Here is a 21,474-nt window from a genome sequence, read left to right as displayed (position 1 = left end):
CACACACACGCAACATGCAATACCCGCACCCCCACCCTCACCCACAACACCATACACACAAATAGATACAGCTACTTTACATATACACCCCCCACCCCCTGGAAGAACGCAAGGACAAAAGGAAATGGTTGTAATGAGTGTAATCAATAACAAGCATTTGCAATGCAACAGGTCTCGTGTTTGCTCATGTTAGAGCTGATCGCGTTGTAAACTCCTAACCCGACTTTTCATCTATCGGCAAAAGTGCTTTTTTGTACCTAAACCGAAAAAGTGAAATTAACTGTGTAAAGCGCTCGACTTCTGCCAAGCGAAATCGCGCTAATAAAATAGAGAAAAAGTAGTCCACGATCTGACAGAAAACAGCGAGCCTCGCATGTTTTCTGTACTTGGTCGCTGCGCTCAAGGAGGGCTAACCACCGGAAAAGGCATGATGTGTGCATGCCTTCCACTAATGAAAGCAAGCAGATTTTACTAGGCAAGCCCACAAACCAATAAAACACACTGACGTGATGTCGACAGGACTCCGAGCCCTTATCTGATAACTAAAGCGTCTTGCTGCAATACGCATGCGCGAGCGCATGCAACGGAGGCTCGACCCTAAAAAGGAGATTTTTAGGCTTTGCAAGAGGCTTATTTTGTCAAGTTGAAATGGCAGTTTAACACTGCATACAAGCTGCATTAACAGCCCTGAGCCTTGTGTTAAGGGGCTACTTAAGTAGGTGGCACAAGGGCTGCATGCCCACTCGGAGTATGTAATTTACTAGCCCTGGGTATATGGTATACGATTTTACAAGGGACTTATAAGTATATTAAATATGCCAATCAAGTGGCAGACAATTTTAGCATGTTTTAGGGAGGGAACACACGTTTTTAGCACTGGTTAGCATCAGTAAAGTGCACAGAATCCTAAAAGTTAACAAAAATGGGATCGGAAAAAAGGAGAGGGCGAGGGCAAAAAGTTTGGGGGGGGGGGTGATCCTTCCTACAGAAAGGGCAAAGTCCTCCACCCACCCTTCTAACAATTCTTTCAAGTGGGCCCTAATTCCTCCCAGAGTTTGATCCATCTCCAACTCTCTCTTCTACTCATCCTATGTCACAACGCCACCAGTAATCACACAAACCATAGCCAATGCCCAGTTATCAGCTCCTGCAGCATTTCACACCTGTTCAGCCCTGCAATCAATATTCATGAGTCTGACGAGATCCAACCCGAAGCAAGAAAAGTCCCCTCTGCAGGGAGTTCTAACTTTGTGCCAACTGTGGCTTACTTCTAACTGCATTTGTGCCTGGACCCCAAATTAATTTTTTTTCTTTTGCAGGATTGATCGCACGTTGGTGAGGCCCTTTTAGCAGATCTCACTCGCAGAAGAGAACATTACATGGGCAAACCACAACACAGAGACTGAGCTCCTCGTAAGAGGGAGATGAGATGGGAGGAGGGGACGTCGAAAGGGGGTTGGGTAAGGGTCAGGTGCATGTAAGTAAGTGATAAGGGGGGCTGAAGAGGCGGGCTGGAGAAGCACCGCACTGGCTCCGTGGAAGGGAGGGAGGGAGTCTGCGGATGGGAGGGATGCAGGAGGGCCTTGTGGTGCCTGTGCTAAGATGAAAGTAATGCATTAACAAAGGGAAACTGGAGCAGGTGACGCGTCATGCTTCCAAGAGGGCACTGAGTCTCACATTACTGCCCGTTCATTACATCACTGCCTGGAACTCACGCTGCTCTCTGGTATTTACCAACGCTTTCAATGTTGAGATTACCCCCAGACCTTCCATCAGTGGGTGGTACGCGCATTAATGCCAGGCGCTGACGTTACTGCACAGTACTTGCGCCAGTGCCCAGTACTTACTTTATTGTATTTCTATTTATAAAGCGCTTTATGCCCATAGACGTCAAAGCGCTACCACGGAAAAGAAGCTGCAGAAGAGATTACAGTCACAGAGGAGATAACAGCCGATGTTCCCCAAAGGCCACATGAGAAGTTGAACTAGCAACATGGAGGTGCGGGGTGGCGGTGGGGGGGGGCTCCAAAATTTATCTGCTGCTACTGAAAAGGAGCGACCACCCCATCTGGTCTTCTAGAACCTACGACTGTGCACCAATCTCAGAGAGGAAGATGTCAGCTGTCTGTTAGGAGAGTATCAGTGAAGCACTGATCTCAGGGGTGAGGGCCCCTGGAGGTGCAGTGCCTGATGGACCGTACACAGTACATTCAGTACCGGTGAAACACTGATCTCAGGAGTGATGGCCCCTGCAGGTGTAGAGCCTGATGGACCATACACAGTACATTCAGTACCGGTGAAACACTGATCTCAGGGGTGAGGGCCGTTGGAGATGCAGTGCCTGATGGACCATACACAGTACATTCAGTACCGGTAAAACACTGATCTCAGGGGTGAGGGCCCCTGGAGGTGCAGCGCCTGATGGACCGTACACAGTACATTCAGTACCGGTGAAACACTGATCTCAGGGGTGAGGGCCGTTGGAGATGCAGTGCCTGATGGACCATACAGAGTATATTCAGTACCAGTGAAACACTGATCTCAGGAGTGAGGGACCCTGGAGGTGCAGCGCCTGATGGACCATACAGAGTACATTCAGTACCAGTGAAACACTGATCTCAGGGGTGACGGCCGCAGGCAGCCAGTGAAGGAGAGCAGCCTTCCCTGACTGAGGGTTTCGGTACATTCAGTACCAGTGAAACACTGATCTCAGGCGTGATGTCATAAGTGCCATGGCTACTGCTGTTCTGAGCTCCACCGCTAGAAGAGGAAGCGTTTTCCAGGATCCTTCTGAAGTTACATCATGAAGATGTGAGTATTGAAGGTGAGAGTATTGCCATAAATGACTGTTTAGAGGAGGCGCTAGGAATAGGCGCTACCCTGCCTGTCACTGCTCAGCGAGTGCATCACTGCTCGGTACTCAATGACTGCCCTGTAATCACTCAGGGTAAATGAAGAAGCGGGCAGTGCAGGCCTGGCAGAAATAAAGTGCACCCTGTGTCTGTGAAGTGTGCAGCGCAGTGCTTAATTTGTGCTTGTTGTTTCCGGTGCTGAGCACCAGCACTTATTTCTGAGGGTCGGGGCTTATTCTTCTGCCTCAAGCATTTACTGCGAGCAAAAGACACATATTGGTAAGACGGGAAAAAGAAAAACGAAAAAGCGTCACAAAGGGAGAAAGTAAAAAGCTGCAAGAGTGAGCTGGAGGGGCAGGAAGTGGCTGTATATGGATTGAAGAGGCCCGAGATGGCTTCGGGATTACGCTGCCTCAGTATTCTGTGCTCGTGCATTGAACTGCACCAGCCATGTGTTTCAGGGGAGGGTGTTGGGCACCGGCACCTTTTCATTTACAAATTAAGCATTGGTGCAGCGGGCGTCGCCCTGCGGGATTCTTCACATGAAGAACTCTAATGATGTACTTGGACTAAGGGCGATCCTATTCATGGGACAGACACCAGGGTGCATGCCGTGGGCACAGTCCCGTGCTCTGAGCAGTGTTCAGACTCAGTCATTTACACGCCCAGGATCACAGGGCGAGACGACTTCACTGAAAGAGTTTACTTCATTGCAACAAGTGGTGCATTCCCAGTTCCTTCCTTTACTTTGCAGAACTTTCACTGGTCGATGACAGTCACCCCCATTGCAAACATGTCCTCGGAGGCATTCCCAACTTCACAGATAACACAGACCCCAGGCTGGTGTCCCCTCAGAGGAAGCCCAGCGAATAGACTCTTTGATAGGGGAGGTGGAGTCCTCAAGCCCTACCACTGGATCAGTGAAAAAAGCATTAACCTACTGCTTATCGCGGAAAAACAGAAGTAAATCAGAGGCCAGAGGTCAGTGCAAGTGTTAAGAAACCACGGAGTCCAAAGGACCCCCGGGGGGCTGCGAATTTGTCTGAAACCCACACTTTTCAAAAATAACTCCAGATTCTTTGAAAACTGCTATGCGATTTTAAACAAATGTTCCTTGGATTTGCTTTAACTTATTGTAGAAGAATTATCCAGATTACTGCAGGATTTTAACAGTGAAATAACCCAACTAAAAAACAAATTGGCCCGTAAAACGGAGAAACATTTTCAGATATTACCCCCCAGCTGGAGTGATGCACGATGGAAATTAACCCACGGATGATTAGGAAACTCAAAAGAGACACCACTGATTGTAAACCAGGAGAAGTTTACAACTGAGGGGTTTATGCCGGGGGGCCGCAGATAAAGCAATCCAGGAAGTCTTTGGATGGAGAGAGTTCACCTGACAGCGACCCCACTAACGCTGCCATGTGCGGGGCTACCACAAGAAAACCCATTACCACAAAAAGACCACCTTCCACGAATCCCAGCCACCTCTTTCTTAGAAATCAGCCCGTCCCAACAAAAAGCCCAGTGACCAACCTGACACGAACATAGAAAGAAAAGAAACAACGGGTCTCCCGTTTGCTCATGTTAGAGCTGATTGCGTTGTAAACTCTTAACCCGACTTTTCACCTATCGGGCAAAAGTGCATTTATGTACATAACCCAAGACAGTGAAATCAAGTATGTAAAGCGCTCGACTTCTGCCAAGCGAGATCGCGCTCGTAAATTTGTGAAAAAAAAGTCCACGAGCCCGATGGAAAACAGTGAGCCTCGCATGTTTTCTGTACTTGGTCGCTGCGCTCGAGGAGGGCTTGCCACCGGAAAAGGCATGCCATATGCGTGCCTTCGACTAATGAAAGCAAGTAGATTTTATTAGGGAAGCCCATGAACCAATAAAAAACACTGACGTGAAGTTGACAGGGCTCCGAGCCCTTTTCTAAATACAAAAGAGTCTCGCTGCGATACGCATGCGCGAGCGCATGCAACGCAGGCTCGACCCTAAAAATCAGATAGGGCAATTTAAAAAATCAGTATATACAAATATGTACACCAACTACACAAGTCCGGATATTAATCAAACATCGTCCGTGGATCAGTGTCCCAATTTGCATGGGCGAAGCCCACACAAGATACCTGACTCGAAACGGAGAGAACACTGCAGGGGCATCCGATCGAAATGAAATAGGCACCTCAGGGGGAGGGGGGCACCTCAGCCGGATGAACGCACGATGCCACTGCTTCACGAGGGTCCTCCATACCCACTGCTGTATCCTGGAAAGTGCAAATCCACAGTCTCACAAGTCTTTCCAGTGGGTGTTTTGCCCACTGCTCTGTCCTGGGGAGTGCAAAGCCACAGTCTCCCAAGTCTTTCCAGTGGGTGGTCTGCCCACTGCTGTATCCTGGGGAGTGCAAAGCCACAGTCTCACAAGTCTTTCCAGTGGGTGGTCTGCCCACTGCTCTATCCTGGGGAGTGCAAAGCCCTAGTCTCACAAGTCTTTCCAGTGGGTGGTTTTCCCACTGCTCTATCCTGGGGAGTGCAAAGCCACAGTCTCACAAGTCTTTCCAGTGGGTGGTTTGCCCACTGCTCTATCCTGGGGAGTGCAAGGCCACATTCTCTCAAGTCCCTCCAGTGGGTGGTTTGCCCACTGCTTTATCCTGGGGAGTGCAAAGCCACAGTCTCTCAAGTCTGACAAGTGGGTGGTTTGCCCACTCCTTTATCCTGGGGAGTGCAAGGCCACATTCTCTCAAGTGGCTAACAGTCTCCACTGGTTCTGGAGGGGGGCTGGTGCCCAGAGTGCTTCATCCTGCCAAGGACTGAGGTAGTGGATGTGATACTCCACTGGTTCTGGAGGGGGCCTGGTGCTCAGAGTGCTACATCCTGCCAAGGACTGAGGTAGTGGATGTATCTCTCCACTGGTTCTGGAGGGGGCCTGGTGCCCAGAGTGCTTCATCCTGCCAAGGACTGAGAAAGTGGATGTATCTATCCACTGGTTCTGGAGGGGGCCTGGTGCCCAGAGTGCTCCGCTTGCAGTGTGGCCGGTACAATTCCCTCACCTTGGTGCGCGTGCCACAAGATTTGCAAGGTTCAGGTAGCATAATACGCCATTGAGGCAGTGACATACCCCACACTGCTGCGGCTGTGCCTTCCACTTGCAGGTGTAAACAGTGATGGAAGAAATGCCTCTGGAGCTGCCCAGGGTCCAGGTACTCTCCTCCAGCCTCAAATGACTGACCACTGGGGATGGTAGCGGTGGTGCCAGTGTCCGATGGCGCCGCGGGGCCGGTGGCGGTGCTTGCGGTGGTGTCTGTTGCGGCGGTGCTTGCGGCGGTGCTGGCGGCGGTGCTGGCGGCGGTGCTGGCGGCAGTGCATGGTTCAGCACCTGCAGAGGGACACAGCAGGATGTTTTCTGCAGCCTCGGACGGCTGCCCACTGGGGGAGAGGGTGGGGACTGTCGCTGAGGCTGTAGACATGCCGGGGGCGGTGCAGGTGGCAGTGCTTGGGGCAGTGTGTGTTGCTGCGGTGCTTGCGGCGGTGTCTGTTGGGGCGGTGCTTGCAGCAGTGTCTGTTGTGGCGGTGCTTGCGGTGGTGTCTGTTGCGGCGGTGCTGGCGGCAGTGCATGGGTGAGCACCTGCAGAGGGACACAGCAGGATGTTTCCTGCAGCCTTGGACGGCTGCCCACTGGGGAAGAGGCTGGGGACTGTCGCTGAGGCTGTAGACGTGCCGGGGGTGGTGCAGGTGGTGGTGCAGGTGGTGTTTGTGGTGGCGGGGCAGCTAGCAGTGTTCGCTGCCATACAGGTTGGCGTGGTTGTGGACAGAAAGTGTGACACTGGTCCCTCAGTCGGTGCCACCATGCACTCTCCTGACATGCTCTTCAGCTTTTGGCCCTTACCCAGCTTTGATGGTGCCGCAGTTGTCTTGCCACTATCCCCTTTGGTTTTTGATGAGCCCTTGGTGGCAGGTACTTTCAGCTTCTCCCTCCGGGATGTGGGCACCTTTTTCACCTTGGCAGGAGCGGAATGTCCTTGCCCTCACTATGTGGCACACTGGCAGCCCTGATGTGTGGCACACTCCATGACCCCGCAGTTGCTGGCACCACTGTTGCTGGGGATTTGGTGGCACAGGGGGAGGTGTAGGAAAGAGGTCAATGTTAGCCAGGAAGAATTGTTTAGACAAACTGGGACGGGAAGATGGAGGGGTTTTGGGAGTGGAGGTAGAGGTAGTGGTTGTAGGAGGTGTACGTCTGCTGAATTTGAGTGAAGGTGCATGGGCTGGAGGCTGTTGTGAGGTGGATTGCTGTTGGGTGGGTGTGTGCCTGCATTTGTGTCCTTTGGGAGGATGGCTCACTGACACACCTGGAGAGGACACTGGGGATGTGTAAATGGTAGTGGGGGTGGTGAGTGCATGTGAGCAGTGTATGGTTATGGGCGTGCTGCTGTTGGAGGTAGTGGCTGAGGATGTATTTCATGCAGGTGTGCGTGGAGACGAGACAGGGAGGGAGGAGGAGGACGTGGAGGAGGGGGACACAGTGGAGGCAGTGGATGTTGCTGTGTCTGCATGGGGATGGTGCTTGTGTTAGTGCCTGTGGGATGTGTGGTGCTTATGTTTGCCTGAGCCACTCTTGTTTGTCGATGAGTGTGCATGCTGGTCTGATGGTGTGCTTGGGAAAGGCTGAGGTACAGGGGATTGGGTCTGAGTGGAGGAGGTTGGAGGGGGAGGCTGGACACAGGGACAATGGCTGTCATCAGTGCTGAGGCCAGAGCCTGAAAGGCTCTCTGTTGGGCCGCCTGCCCAGAATGAATGCCCTCCAGGTATGCATTTGTTTGATGCAAATGCCTCTCAACACCCTGGATGGCATTCACAACGGTAGATTGCCCAACAGTGAGGGATCTCAGGAGGTCAATAGCCTCCTCACTGAGGGCAGCACGACTGACTGGGGCAGGGCCTGATGTGCCTGGAGCGAAGGAGATGCCCACCCTCCTGGATGAATGGGCACAGGACACACACTGAGGGGCTGCTGGGAGGGCAGTGATGGTAGGGGGGGTGGTGGCTGTACCTGTTGATGCAGTGGTCACAGAGGTGCCCGCCACCGCAAGGGAGCTCCCATCAGAGGAGGAGTCGCTGTCACTGCTGTCTGCTCCTGTCCCTGCCGTGGAGCTCCCCTCGCCCTCTATCCCACTGGTGGCTTCAGACTCCGTTGTTTCGCCCTCCAGGGCCAAGTGGGTTTCAGCTCCCTCCTGCTCCGGTGCCAATGCTCCTCTGCCTGGTGATGCTATTGCACACAAGAACAGGGAGACCACAAAAAGGAGGGGGAAAGACAGAAGAAAGACATGTTCAGTGCATGCAACACCACTACTGTTGGCTGACAGAACACACTGTGAGCAGCCCTCGCCACTACACCATGCACTAACAGTTCCTAGAAATTTTACCTGACCATGGGGTACGAGGCCTAAGACCAATTGCTGGACACCTGGAAGTCACAGGAGCCTGACTAGGTGTAGATGGCTCTTACCACAGGTGGGGTCAGGGTGCCACAGAGCCTGCCTCACAAGGGACCTGGCCTACGAACTTCGCCCTGACCTAGGGGAACCCACTGCCCACCTCCCCCAACCAGACACCTCGTTATGCGCGCAGAGTCAGCTGAATGAGAGTGTACTCACCCCCTTGTGGCTGCTGTGAATCCCCCAAGCGCCCATCCAACTCTGGATAGGCCACCGCCAGGATCCGGAACATCAGGGGGGTCATGGTGCGATGGGCACCCCTCCCACGTTGGGAGGCCATCCCCAGCTGGGCCTCCGCCGTCTTCTTGCTCCAGCGGTGCATGTCCTCCCATCTTTTACCGCAGTGGGTGCTCTGTCTGTGGTAGACCCCCAGGGTCCGGACATCCTTGGCGATGGCATGCCAAATACCCTTCTTCTGGTAGGCGCTGACCTAGAGGAATGGTACAGGGGGAAAGGAAATTACTTACCCGTCCGGACCGTCATACTCATTGCTCCCCAGTTTCCACCCTTGCCCTGATGCACATACACTCCCCATCCACACATGCAGGCCTCAGCCCCCCCATGTATCTTCCATCCACACCACTCCAAACAGGCATTGCCCATGCAGTATGCTCACAGTGTACTCACCTGTTTGTCTGGAGGACCGCACAGTTGTGTGTACTGGGGGAGGACCCCATCCACTCGTTTCTCCAACTCCTCGAAAGTGAAGGCAGGGCATCTTTCCCCAGACACATGAGCCATCGTCGCTTCCAGACTGAGGTCATAGCAGCACTTTGTGTGTAGGTCCTCTCCTGTTAAAGGTCAGGTATCAAGTGAGTGAACAGACAGAAAATGTCGGTGACGTCCGTGGCGGTGCGTACCATCATCACCAGCGTACATCGTCATTGGATCCTGGCACCCATAGGGCCCAATGTTAACTAATGCAGAATTGCGCCACGGTCTTCAACTGCCCACCGCAACAGTGTACAACGCCAGCGCAGTTACCTCGTATCCCCTTGTCCCAACTTACAGGTCAGGAAGCCGCCATTTCAGGAGGCCACATCGGATGGATGTTAACTGCGTCACACCTATCTAAGCCAGGAATATAGACAGATACTGGCACATTGCGGATTAATAAAGTTTCTGAAAATAACACATTGTGATACCTCAGTGTTGGATGACTTTCTGCTCGCTGTTCTACTCCATAGGGCACGTCCGCTGCGGCAGGTGATGAGATGGTGGCATCCTCCAGTGCACAGACCCCTGGTGGACCTGTCGACAATGGAAGAGAGACACATAATTATCACTTACAGACTTGATCGTGCAACAATCCAGGAACTGTGTGCCCAGTTGGAGCTGGACCTGATGTCAGCTATCCGCCATTCCACAGGAATCCCCCCTCTAGTGCAGGTCCTGTCTGTACTCCATTTCCTGGCCAGTGGGTCTTTTCAAACAACAGTGCCCACGGCATCAGGGATGTCCCAGCCAATGTTCTCTAACGTGTTGTCCAGAGTGTTGTCTGCCCTGCTGAAACACATGCGCAGCTACATCGTTTTCCCTCAGGTGGAGGATTTGCCCACAGTGAAAGGTGACTTCTATGCCCTGGGACATATCCCCCACATCATTGGTGCGATTGATGGTACACATGTGGCATTTGTACCCCCCGCAGGAATGAACAGGTGTACAGAAACCGGAAGTGCTACCATTCTATGAATGTGAAGATGGGGTGTTTGGCAGACCAGTACATCTCCCATGTGAATGCCAAGTATCCTGGCTCTGTGCATGACGCTTACATTTTGAGGAATAGCAGCATCCCTTGGGCCAACTCCAGAGGCACTGTGTGTGGCTAATAGGTGAGGCCAAGGTCCTAATACAGTTGACATAGGTGTCTGGGTATGGGGCTGTCCCTAAGGGTTAGTGTGTGTCTAACAGTTGTCCCTCGACATTTGCAGGTGACTCTGGTTACCCCAACCTGTCATGGCTACTGACCCCAGTGAGGAATCCCAGGACAAGGGCAGAGGAATGCTACAATGAGGCACATGGGCGAACTAGGAGGGTGATCGAACACACCTTCGGCCTCCTGAAGGCCAGATTCCGGTGCCTCCATCTGACAGGTGGTTCCCTATACTACTCACCGAAGAAGATGTGTCAGATAATCATGGCCTGCTGTATGCTGCACAACCTGGCTTTGCGACGCCAGGTTCCTTTTCTGCAGGAGGATGGGCCAGATGGTGGTCTTGTGGGAGCTGTGGAGCCTGTCAACAGTGAAGAAGAGGAGGCAGAAGAAGAGGATATCGACAACCGAAACAACATCATCATGCAATATTTCCAGTGAGACACAGGTAAGAAGATGCCACTTCTTCCCACATCTCATTCTATTCTTGGAACTAGCATAAGTGTGTCATTTTCATTTAGTGTATGGACCCTGACTTGTCACTTTGACTTTCCATTTCACAGATATGGGTCCCACTTTGTGCTATCTGCTATGTTTATTGCTGGCCTACAGCTGTGTTACATTGGAATGTGAACAGATAAATTGACATTGCTATATTCCATAGTTGTGGCAATTACAAATTTGTGAAAGCACAGACTGACTCTAGATTGTTTTGTGATTGAAGTGTGTTTATTCCTGTGCTAATAAGTGGAGGGGGTTATAAAATGGGCTTTGGGGGATGGTGGAGGAATGTCCATGGCAGCATCCAGTCTATTTGTTTCACAGGTGAATTGTCCAAAGGAGCCTAGGAAGTGGAGCAATGGCAGTTTAAGGATGGACAGGGTGACATAGTGGGACAGAAGGGTGACATTCAGGGGAGTCTCATTTCCTCGTGGGGGTCCTGGCAATGTTCTCTGTCTTGTTCCTGGATCTCAGGCACCGTTTGCAGGGTGGTTCTCCATCTGCAGAGGGTGGGGTGCGGGTGTCCTGTTGTTCCTGTGGCGGTGACTCCTGTCCACTAGCGCTGGCAGAGGTGGAGGGCTGTTCATCATCCAGGCTAGTGTCAGGGGCCCCTTGTTGTGCCACTGTGTCCCTCCTGGTGTTGACAAGGTCTGCCAGCACCCCTGCAATGGTGACCAGGGTGTTTTGGTAAGGGATTTCAAGTCCTCCCTGATTCCCAAGGTAGTGTTCCTCCTGCAGCCGCTGAGTCTCCTGAAACTTGGCCAGTACCATTGTCATCGTCTCTTGGGAATGATGGTAAGCTCCTATGATGTTTGAGAGTGCCTCGTGGAGAGTGGGTTCCCTGGACCTGCCCACCCCCTGTCGCACAGCAGTCCTCCCAGTATCCCTGTTATCCTGTGCCTCTGTCCCCTGAACCGTGTGCCCACTGCCACTTCCCCCAGGTCCCTGATTTTTTTGGGTTGGTGGGTTTGCCTGTGTTCCCTGTAGTGGTGGACACACTGCTGATTGACGTGTCCTGGGGACAGAGGGATGAGCCAGCTGGGTGGATGCTGTGCTGGTGTTTCCTGAGGGGGGAGGCTCTGTGTTGGCTTGTGCCAGTGTCAGGGGAACCGACTGTCCCGAGGTCCCAGATGGGCCGGGCTGGTCATCTTGATCCAGTTGTGCAAAGCTGCTGTCATCACTGTGGGCCTCTTCTGTGGGGGGACTGGATATGTCTGGCACCTCCTGTCCAGTGACATTAGGTAGGGGTCCTGTTGGGGTGTAAATGCATAATTATTGTATCTGTGTGTGCCATCGTGTGCAATGAGTGGTTGACCCTCTACTCCTGTGCTTGCATTATTTGCTTGGTCCTTGTGTGATTGGTGATTTTGGGGCATGAGGTAGTCTCTGTAGTGGACATGCTTGGGTGATGGGTGTCCATGCATTGGTGTTACATGCAGGGCTTGGTTTTGGGATGTGTAGGTTGTGTTAGAGGGGTATCTGTGGGTTGTTGGGGTGATGGGTGTGAGGGTAAGAGTGGGAGTATGTGATGGCATGCAGGTGAGGTGGGGGGGATAAGGTGGTTAAGATTTGCCTTACCAGAGTCCAGTCCTCCTGCTACTCCTGCGAGGCCCTCAGGATGCAGTATTGCCAAGACTTGCTCCTCCCATGTTGTTAGTTGTGGGGGAGGAGGTGGGGGTCCACTGCCAGTCCTCTGTACAGCAATCTCGTGTCTTGAGACCACGGAACGCACCTTCGCCCGTAGGTCGTTCCACCTATTCCTGATGTCATCCCTAGTTCTTGGATGCTGTCCCACTGCATTGACCCTATCGACAATTCTGCGCCATAGCTCCATCTTCCTTGCAATGGAGGTTTGCTGCACCTGTGATCTGAATAGCTGTGGCTCTACCCAGACGATTTCCTCCACCATGACCCTGAGCTCCTCCTCAGAAAACCTGGGGTGTTGTTGAGGTGCCATGATGTGGTGTGGGTGATGTGTGAGGTGGTGTCTGTTGTGATGTGTGAGGGGGTGTGTTGGTGTTTGTTGTTTGAGGTGCGTGGATGTTGTGTGAATGATGGTGTTGTGTGTCTGTGGATGCTGGTGTTGTTTTAGGTGGTGGCTCGAAAGAGAAATGGCGTGCTTTCAAAATTCTGGTAGTAAGGGTTTGTGGGTGATGTGGGTGTGTGCTTTATATTGGATTGGGTGTGTGGGTGTGGTGTGTGTATGTGTATCAGTTGTGTGTATTTTGAATTGTCCAGTGTGGTTGTGTTTTGTAAGTGTGTGTGTATTTTAAGTGAGGCGGTGTGTACTGCCCATGGATTACCGCGGTTGAAAGACCGCTGCGTTTATTCGTAGGTCTTGATACTGTAGGCGTATTCCTGTTGGCGTGACGGTGTCGGTTTTGTTATCGCCAGTTTATCACTGACCTTTGGTGTGGCAGACTTGTGTGGGTGTCTGTATTGTGGCGGATTCCGGGCTGTGGGTCGTAATACCTGCAGCGGAATTCCACAGCAGCAGCGGTATGTTGGCGGTCTTCTGCACGGCGGTAAGCGGGATTTACTGCCAGGGTTGTAATGAAGGCCATAGTAATGTGTTTTATATGTCCTTACAGTGAAATATTGCTATATTCGTTTTTCACTGTTGCAAGGCTTGTCCCTCTCATAGGTTAACATGGGGGCTATCTTTAAATCATGTGGAGTTTGGGGTCTCTGAGCTCACAATTTAAAAATACATCTTTAAAGTTGATTTTAAGATTGTGTATTTGTAAATGCTACTTTTAGAAAGTGGGCATTTTCTTACTTAAACCATTTCTGTGTCTCTGCCTGTTTGTGGATTCCCTGTCTGGGTGAGTTTCACAGTTAGGCTGATTGCACCTCTCACTAGACAGTGACACAAAGGGAGCTGGGGTGTAGCCTGCATTTTCTGATGAGCCACCTGTGCTAGGAGGGAGGGGAGGAGTGGTCACTCACACCTGAAAGGGCTGTGCCTGCCCTCACACAATGCAGTCTCCAACCCCCGGTGTGTGTCTGGGGCCTGGCCTGGGCAAGGCAGGATTTCACAATCAAGAGAGACTTTCCTTTGAAGTAGGCCTACTTCAAAGGGAACAATGGGTATAAGAAGGGCACCCAAAACCACAGACTTTAGAACACTTCTGGAAACCAAAAGGAACCTCTGCCTGGAGAAGAGCTGAAGAGCTGAAGAGCTGAGGAAGAAGAGATGCCCTGCCTGTGACTGTCCTTTGTGGAGCTATCCTGCAGTTGCTGCTTCTGCCTATGCTAAAGGACAAAGACTGGACTTTGTGTTGCCTTCCTTCTTGTAAAGATCTCCAAGGGCTTTATTTAGAGCTTGCCTCCTGTTGTTTGAAGTCTCATGGACAGCAAAGACTTCTCTCTGCCAGCACCTGGAGCCTCTGGAGAGACTCCTACTCTGCCAAGTGGTGCCCATCAAGTTCTGGGGACCCTGAGAAGAGAACCTGCCTGCCCAAGAGTGAGAAATCCACGCACAGACTGCCTTGCAGGGAAAAGATAGATGTGACTCAGCACTGCGGCTGAAAAATCGATGTGCCGCCTGCTTCATGGCTAAAAATTGTCGCTCGCCTGTAATGAGACCAGAAGATCGACGTCCACGGCTGGAGACCAGTAAGATCGCAGCCCACGCTGTGTGATTTTTGGATCATCGTGTGTCTGAATTTCTGACGAAAACACAGCTGGGCGTGTAAAAACAATGCAAGGCCTGCCCAGACCTGAGAGTGCTGACCAGATCAACGCATTGCTTTCCTGCAGAGAGAAGAAACGACGCATGCCGACCCGACTAAAGGAGAAACGATGCACGTTCTCGCTCCTGAGTGAAATCGATGCATTGCATGCCCTTTTTGACGCACACTCGCCAGTGCAGGGTTATTTTTGAGGTACATTTCCATGCTAACAGTGTTAGCGTGAAGTTTAAAATTACATGAAGACTCCTTTTTGCCTTTTTAGTGATAACTTGACTTGTGTATTGTGGATTTTTGTCATTTCAGTCTTGTTTTGTTTAGATAAATAATTTCTATTTTTCTAAACCTTTGTTGTGTCATTTTGTCGTGTTTTCATTGAACTACTGTGTGTTTTGGTACAAATACTTTACACCTAGCACTCTGAAGTTACGCCTACTGCTCATGCCAAGCTACCAAGGGGGCGAAGGGGGGTTAGCTGAGGGTGATTCTCTTTTAACCTGACTAGAGTGAGGGTCCTTGCTTGGGTAGGGGGTAACCTGACTGCCAACCAAAGGCCCCATTTCTAACTTTTGTGATCAGCGGATGGGATTGGACTTGTATTTGTACTTGACATACAGTAATTAAATGTACACTACTGCTTGAGTTCAGACCACTATGAGACCACATATTACTTGTCCTGTGATTTTTGCTTTTCTCTTTGGAACTTCTTTTTGTTCTACTTCATGCTGATCCCTTGATTGACTCTTTCTTTTTTTTAAACTTCATTTGGGAACTTGTTTTTCTGCCTTTGGAACTTTGCACTTGTTTTAAATCTTCATCATGTCTCAATTTGGAGATGCATCAGCTGTAGTTGCCTTTGACATAGAGCAAGTGGAGAGCTACACAGTAGCTCAGTTGAAGCAATTCTGCAAGGATTTTGCTTGTCCCAGTAAGTGTTCATCCAAAAAGGAGGAGGTGCAAAAGGCTCTGAGGACCTGGGTGACAGCCAAACAAGCTGAGGGGCACACAGATTTTTAGCAGGTAGGGGAGGAAGAGGTGCAAGTCACTCACAATGATGTAGTGGGTGGGCCTGGTCTGTCTAGGGAGAGAGTCTCTAAGGCAGGGAGCAGTGTGTCCTCCAAGGGTCTGACACCTGAAGAGTTGCAGGACAGACAGGCAGAAAGACAGTACCAATTGGAGCTGAAGAAGCTCAGTCTAGAGATGGAAGAGAGAAGGATGGCCATTGAGGAAAGGAAGATACTGCTGGCTCATGAGCTTAGCTTGAAGGAGTTGAATCATAGGAGCCAGTCCATTAGAGATGGTGGCAGCAACAGTATAGTGCAACCTGAAAGAAGGGCACACATCCCAAATAAACTAGTGAAGGATTACAAGATGAAGGATGGCATATACTTGTGGTTCAAGGGGTATGAGTCTGCTCTCCACATGAATCTGGTCCCTGAAGCTCATTGGGGGGAGCAGGTCTGTGGAAGCACTTTGAGGTAGAGGGGAGGGATACACTGAAAGCCTTAGGGGATGCTCAGAATCTCACCTACACTATCATGAAGGATACCCTACTCACAAGATATGGTCTCACCCCTGAGCAGTACAAGGATAAGTTTATGTCCTATAAGAAGAAGGCATCGCAAAAATGGTTGGAATGTGTTGATTCTTATTGCAGGTCACTGGATGGTTGGGTGAAGGGCAGTAAGGTAACTACGTATGAGGGGCTTTACATTCTGATTGCTTGGGAGCACTAATACAGTTTATGTTTTCCAGGGCTGCACCAGCACCTGATTGCAGCAAGCTGACTGATCCCAGGAAGCTTGCACAGGAAGCAGACTGCTGGGAGAGCACCAGGGTCCAAAAGAGGTATGGGGAGACCACGCCAAGGGTGGGCAGAGTCCCTCTCAGAAGAAAGGGGAGGGGGTAAAGGTAAACAGGGGGCGTTCTCTAAAGGGCCCCAAACTGATTCCCACAGTAAGGATTCCCAACCCCCCAGTGAGAAGAAGCCATGGTTCCCCAAAGGGGAGCCAGTGGAAGGTGGTCCCCCAAGTAAGTGATATGCATGTTAACAGGTGGGTCATGTGTGGGGGGACCCCAAAAGCCCCAAAAGTACACAGCACCTATTTGTGCGCCGTTCCAGGATTTGCCCACTGTAGTGCTTGGGGAGGAGTTGGTTCCAGGTGGGTGGGAGCCAGCTGAGATGACCCTTGTCTCACTAGGGGACAGTGACATGGTCCAGAGAACCCTCATGCCTGAGAACACTAAGACGTATAGGCAGTGGGTGACCATCAATGGACAGAGGGTGGAGGCACTGAAAGACACAGGAGCCAGTATAACTACAGTGAGGAGTAAGCTAGCAGATTGATCCCCGGGTACTTCACCAAGTGGTTGCAGAGGACAACTCAGAGCACCTGTGCAGAGTTGTGCAGGTTCTCTTTGAATGGGGGGGCTCAGGTTCTTTGAAGATAGCTGTGAGTCCAACCATGCCTGTTGATTGTTTGCTAGGCAATGACCTGGAGGATTCCCCTTGGAAGGAGCTGGAACACAGGTCTCACTTGGAGATGTTGGGTCTGCCTGGGTGGGTATGCAATTCCACCTGGTCAATGGCAGCCTGTCAGGGTGGTCAAGAGCCCCTGGAGCCTGAAACAGTGGCCCAGGGGACTGCCAAAAAGAGGAAGGGCAGGGGGCATGGGAAACCGGCCCGAGAAGTTCCCACGGTCCTGGAGGAGGCGGAGCCTGAGGGTGACGCCCCAGAGCCTACAGGGGAACAGGTGGCTGAACTGGGGGAGGTCCCTGAGCTGTCGCAGTGGCAGCAGGAAGGGGGACCCATCAGGGAGGCATTCTGTGAAGCACAGAAAACTTGCTGCGGCAGAAGGCTGCAGCCCAGGAGGCTGACAAGGAGCCCAGTACTCACCTGATCTATTGGGAGGCTGGCCTCCTGTATAGTGAGCCTACGTTTCCTGAGCCTGGGTCAGCTCGTATGCTGGTGGTACCACAGTGCTTCAGGGCCTTTCTACTGGGGTTGGCTCATGATGTACCTTTGGCAGGACATCTGGGGCTGGACAAGACCTATAAGAGGCTTGTCTCCTACTTCTATTGGCCCCAGATGAGCAAGCATTCTGCTGCACACTGTAGGTCTTGCCCAACTTGCCACGCAAGTGGCAAGAGTGGGGGGAAATGTAAGGCCCTCCTCTAATCTTTACCTGTGATTAGTACTCCCTTTGTGAGGGTAGGTATTGACATTGTGGGGCCTCTGGGCCCCAAGACAGCCTTGGGCAACAGGGTCATACTGGTCTTGGTGGACCATGCCACCCAGAAGCCATTCCTCTGAGGTCAGTCACTTCCCCTGTTGTGGGTCATACACTAATAGGGGTTTTTACCCACATGGGGTTCCCCAAGGAAGTGGTATCTGATAGGGGTACCAACTTCATATCCACGCATATGAAGTCTCTGTGGAAAGTGTGTGGGGTGACCTACAAGTTCAGCATACCTTACCACCCCCAAAGTAATGGTCTGGTTGAGAGATTCTACCACACCTTGAAAGGCATGATTCACGGCCTGTCAGAGCCCTTGAGGTGAAAGTGGGATGTCCTCTTGCCATGCCTTCTGTTCGCTTACAGGGAGATGCCTCAAAAGGGACCTGGGAGGACCTGTGAGGGGACCTTTGAGTCTGGTGAAATAGGCTTTGGAGAAAGCTCCTAGTAAACATCCCCCAGGATGTATTTAGCTACATGCTGGCTTTGAGAAGCCAGACTGCCCGCTTCAGAAGTCTCACACAGGAGAACGTGGAAGCAAGCCAGGAGGACATGAAACGCTGGTATGACCAGAATGCCACTCTGGTTGAGTTTCAACCTGGTCAGAAAGTGTGGGTAATGGCGCCAGTGGAGCCTAGGGCACTCCAGGATAAGTGGACTTTGCCATTTAAGGTGGTGGAGCGCAAGAGTGAAGTCACCTACCTGTTGGATTTGCAGTCTCCAAGGTACCCATTAAAGGTCCTGCATGTCAACCGCCTCAAGCCGCACTTTGAGCGGACTGAACTGTCCATGCTCCTTGCAACAGATGATGGGGTGGAGGAGGAGAGCGAGCCACTTCCTGACCTCCTGTCTGCAGGAGAAAAAGATGGGTCTGTGGAGGGAGTGATCCTCTCCCCCTCCCTAACTGAGGAGCAGCAGGGTGACTATCGCCATGTGTTGGGACAGTTTGCCTAACTGTTTTCCCTGATCCCAGGGGTCACACACTTGTGCACACATGATGTGGACAATGGGTAAAGTATACCCTTTAAACAAAAAGTTTATAGGGTTATTAACAGTGTCAGGTCTTGCATTAAGGATGAAGTATCCAAAATGTTAACCCTAGGGGTTTTTGAGCACTCCAGCAGTCCTTGGGCCAGCCCAGTGGTATTGGTCCCAAAGGCTGCTGCACCTGGTGCCACTCCAGAACTCAGGTTCTGTGTGGACTACTGGGGACTCAATACCGTCAGCAAGACTGACGCACACCCCATCCCCCGAGCTGATGAGCTCCTTGACCGGTTGGGAGCTGCAAAGTACCTCAGTACGTTTGACTTAACATCTGGGTACTGGCAGATTGCCTTAACTGAGGAGGCCAAGGAAAAGTCAGGCATTTTCTATCCCAGATGGACACTTTCAATTTAAAGACATGCCATTTGGGATGAAGAATGCCCCTGCCGCCTTTCAGAGGTTGGTCAACCAGGTGTTGGCTGGGCTGGATGAGTTCAGTGCTGCCTACCTGGAAGATAATGCTGTATTTAGTTCCACTTGGGTGGAACACCTGCAACACCTCTGCAGAAGGCAGGTCTCACTATTAAGGTGAGCAAGTGCAGGGTTCGGTGGTGTATTTAGGACATCAGATGGGAAATGGCCAGGTAGCACCTCTACAGCCTAAGATCGATACCATTCTGGCTTGGGAGCCTCCGAAGACCCAGACTGAAGAGAGAGCCTTCATAGGTCTCACAGGATACTACAGAAGGTTTGTCAAGGGGTATGGTACCATTGTTACCCCCTTGACTGAGGTGACTTCTAAGAAGCAACCCAGGAAAGTGATCTGGACAAAGGCTTGTTAGAACGTGCACAGCACCTGTGCTGGAGGCACCTGACTACTCTGAGGACTTTGTTGTGCAAACAGATGCCTCAGAGCATGGTATTGGAGCCATACTCTCAGAGCTTAATGAAGAGGGCCTAGATTACCCCGTAGCCTTCATAAACAGGAGGTTACTTCTCAGGGAACGTAGGTGGAGTGCCATAGAATGTAAAGTGTTTGCTGTGTTCTGGGCACTGAAGAAGTTAAGACCCTACTTGTTTGGGACTCACTTCCGGGTTCAGAACGACCACTGGCCCCTCACATGGTTAATGCACATGAGGGGTGAGAATACAAAACTGTTGAGGTGGTCTATTTCCATACAGGGGATCGATTTTACAGTGAAACATCGTCATGGTACAAAACACGCCAATGCTGATGGTCTGTCCAGTCTTTCGCCTTACTGATGAGAACTCCCATGAGGTTGGGTAGTTGCTCCCCACTTTCAGCTGGGGGGACACATGTTAGACTTTTCATCCTTGGCTAGGTCTCACTTAACTTTTTGCCTCTGTTTCACAGATTGTTGATGTATGCTGGACTCTGTTTTTGCTGTTTTAGTTACTCTAGGCACTTTACCACTGCTAACCAGTGCTAAAGTGCAAGTGCTCCTATACAAAATGTGTATGTAATTGGTTCATCCATGATTGGCATATTTGATTTACTAGTACAGTGCACTAGAGGTGCCAGGGCCTGTAAATAAAATTCTACTAGTAGTCCTGCAGCACTGGTTGTGCCACCCACATAAGTAGCTCTGTAATCATGTCTCAGACCTGCCACTGCAGTGTCTGTGTGTGCAGTTTTAACTGTAAATCTGACTTGGCATGTGTACCCACTTGCCAGGCCTAAACCTCCCCTTTCCTGACATGTAAGGTACCCCTAAGGTAGGCACCTACTGAGTGGTACAAAAACCTGAGAATAAGTTTAGGCGGCATTTCAAGCGACCCTGTCTGCCACACTCTGCTCTCCGCTGATGATGGTCGAAAGCCAGAAACACGTGGCCGGAGATACGACTTTTTGCCGCACCAATATATGGTGAACAATTTGTTACAATGTTACAGCACTGGCTGCACCCATTTACGGTGAAAGACTTTTGAAATATTATTCTAATTCATTCTAATGACTGCATTTACCATGATGCTTTGGGGCTATTTGAGCTGAAATGTAAGACAGGGTGCTCCTTTTTTGGATTGTGTATTTAACGGCTCCCGTGAGCCTTTGAGCTGACGAGCTTTGGTGAAGCACCTGTGCGCCTACTGAGTGGCACAAAAACCTGAGAATACGTTTAGGTGGCATTTCTAGCAACCCCGTCTGTCACACTCTGCTCTCCGCTGATGACGGCCGAAAGCCAGAAACACGTGTCCAGAGATACGGCATTTTGCCGCACCCATATATGGTGAACAATTTGTTACAATGCTACAGCACTGGCTGCACCCATTTACGGTGAAAGACTTTTGAAATATTATTCTAATTCATTCTAATGACTGCATTTACCATAATGCTTCAGGGCCATTCGAGCTGAAATGTAAGACAGGGTGCTCCCTTTTTGGATTGTGTATTTAACAGATCCCGGGGGTTGGCACTGGAGCAGGCGGGAGCTGCATCCCAAATGGCACTGGAGGGCGACACAACGAAGTCAGAAGCCGCCAGTGGGACGGAGGGCGAGGGGAGCTCCACAGCGGGGACAGGAGCTGAGACCAGCGACACAGACTCCTCCGCTAATGGGAGCTCCCTTGCGGTGGCAGGCCCCTCTGTGCCCACCGCATCTACAGGTACAGCCGCCACCCCCCCACCAGCACCGCCCTCCCAGCAGCCCCTCAGCGTGTGCCCCGTGGCCGCTCACCCAGGAGGGTGGGCATCTTCTTCGCCCCAGGCACCTCAGGCCCTGCCCCAGTCAGCCCTGCTGCCCTCAGTGAGGAGACCATTGACCTCCTCAGGTCCCTCACTGTTGAGCAGTCTACCATTTTGAATGCCATCCAGGA

This window comes from Pleurodeles waltl, chromosome 4_2 (assembly GCF_031143425.1).
Source record: "Pleurodeles waltl isolate 20211129_DDA chromosome 4_2, aPleWal1.hap1.20221129, whole genome shotgun sequence".
Classification (NCBI taxonomy): domain Eukaryota; kingdom Metazoa; phylum Chordata; class Amphibia; order Caudata; family Salamandridae; genus Pleurodeles; species Pleurodeles waltl.
Note: the sequence above shows the minus strand (reverse complement) of the source record.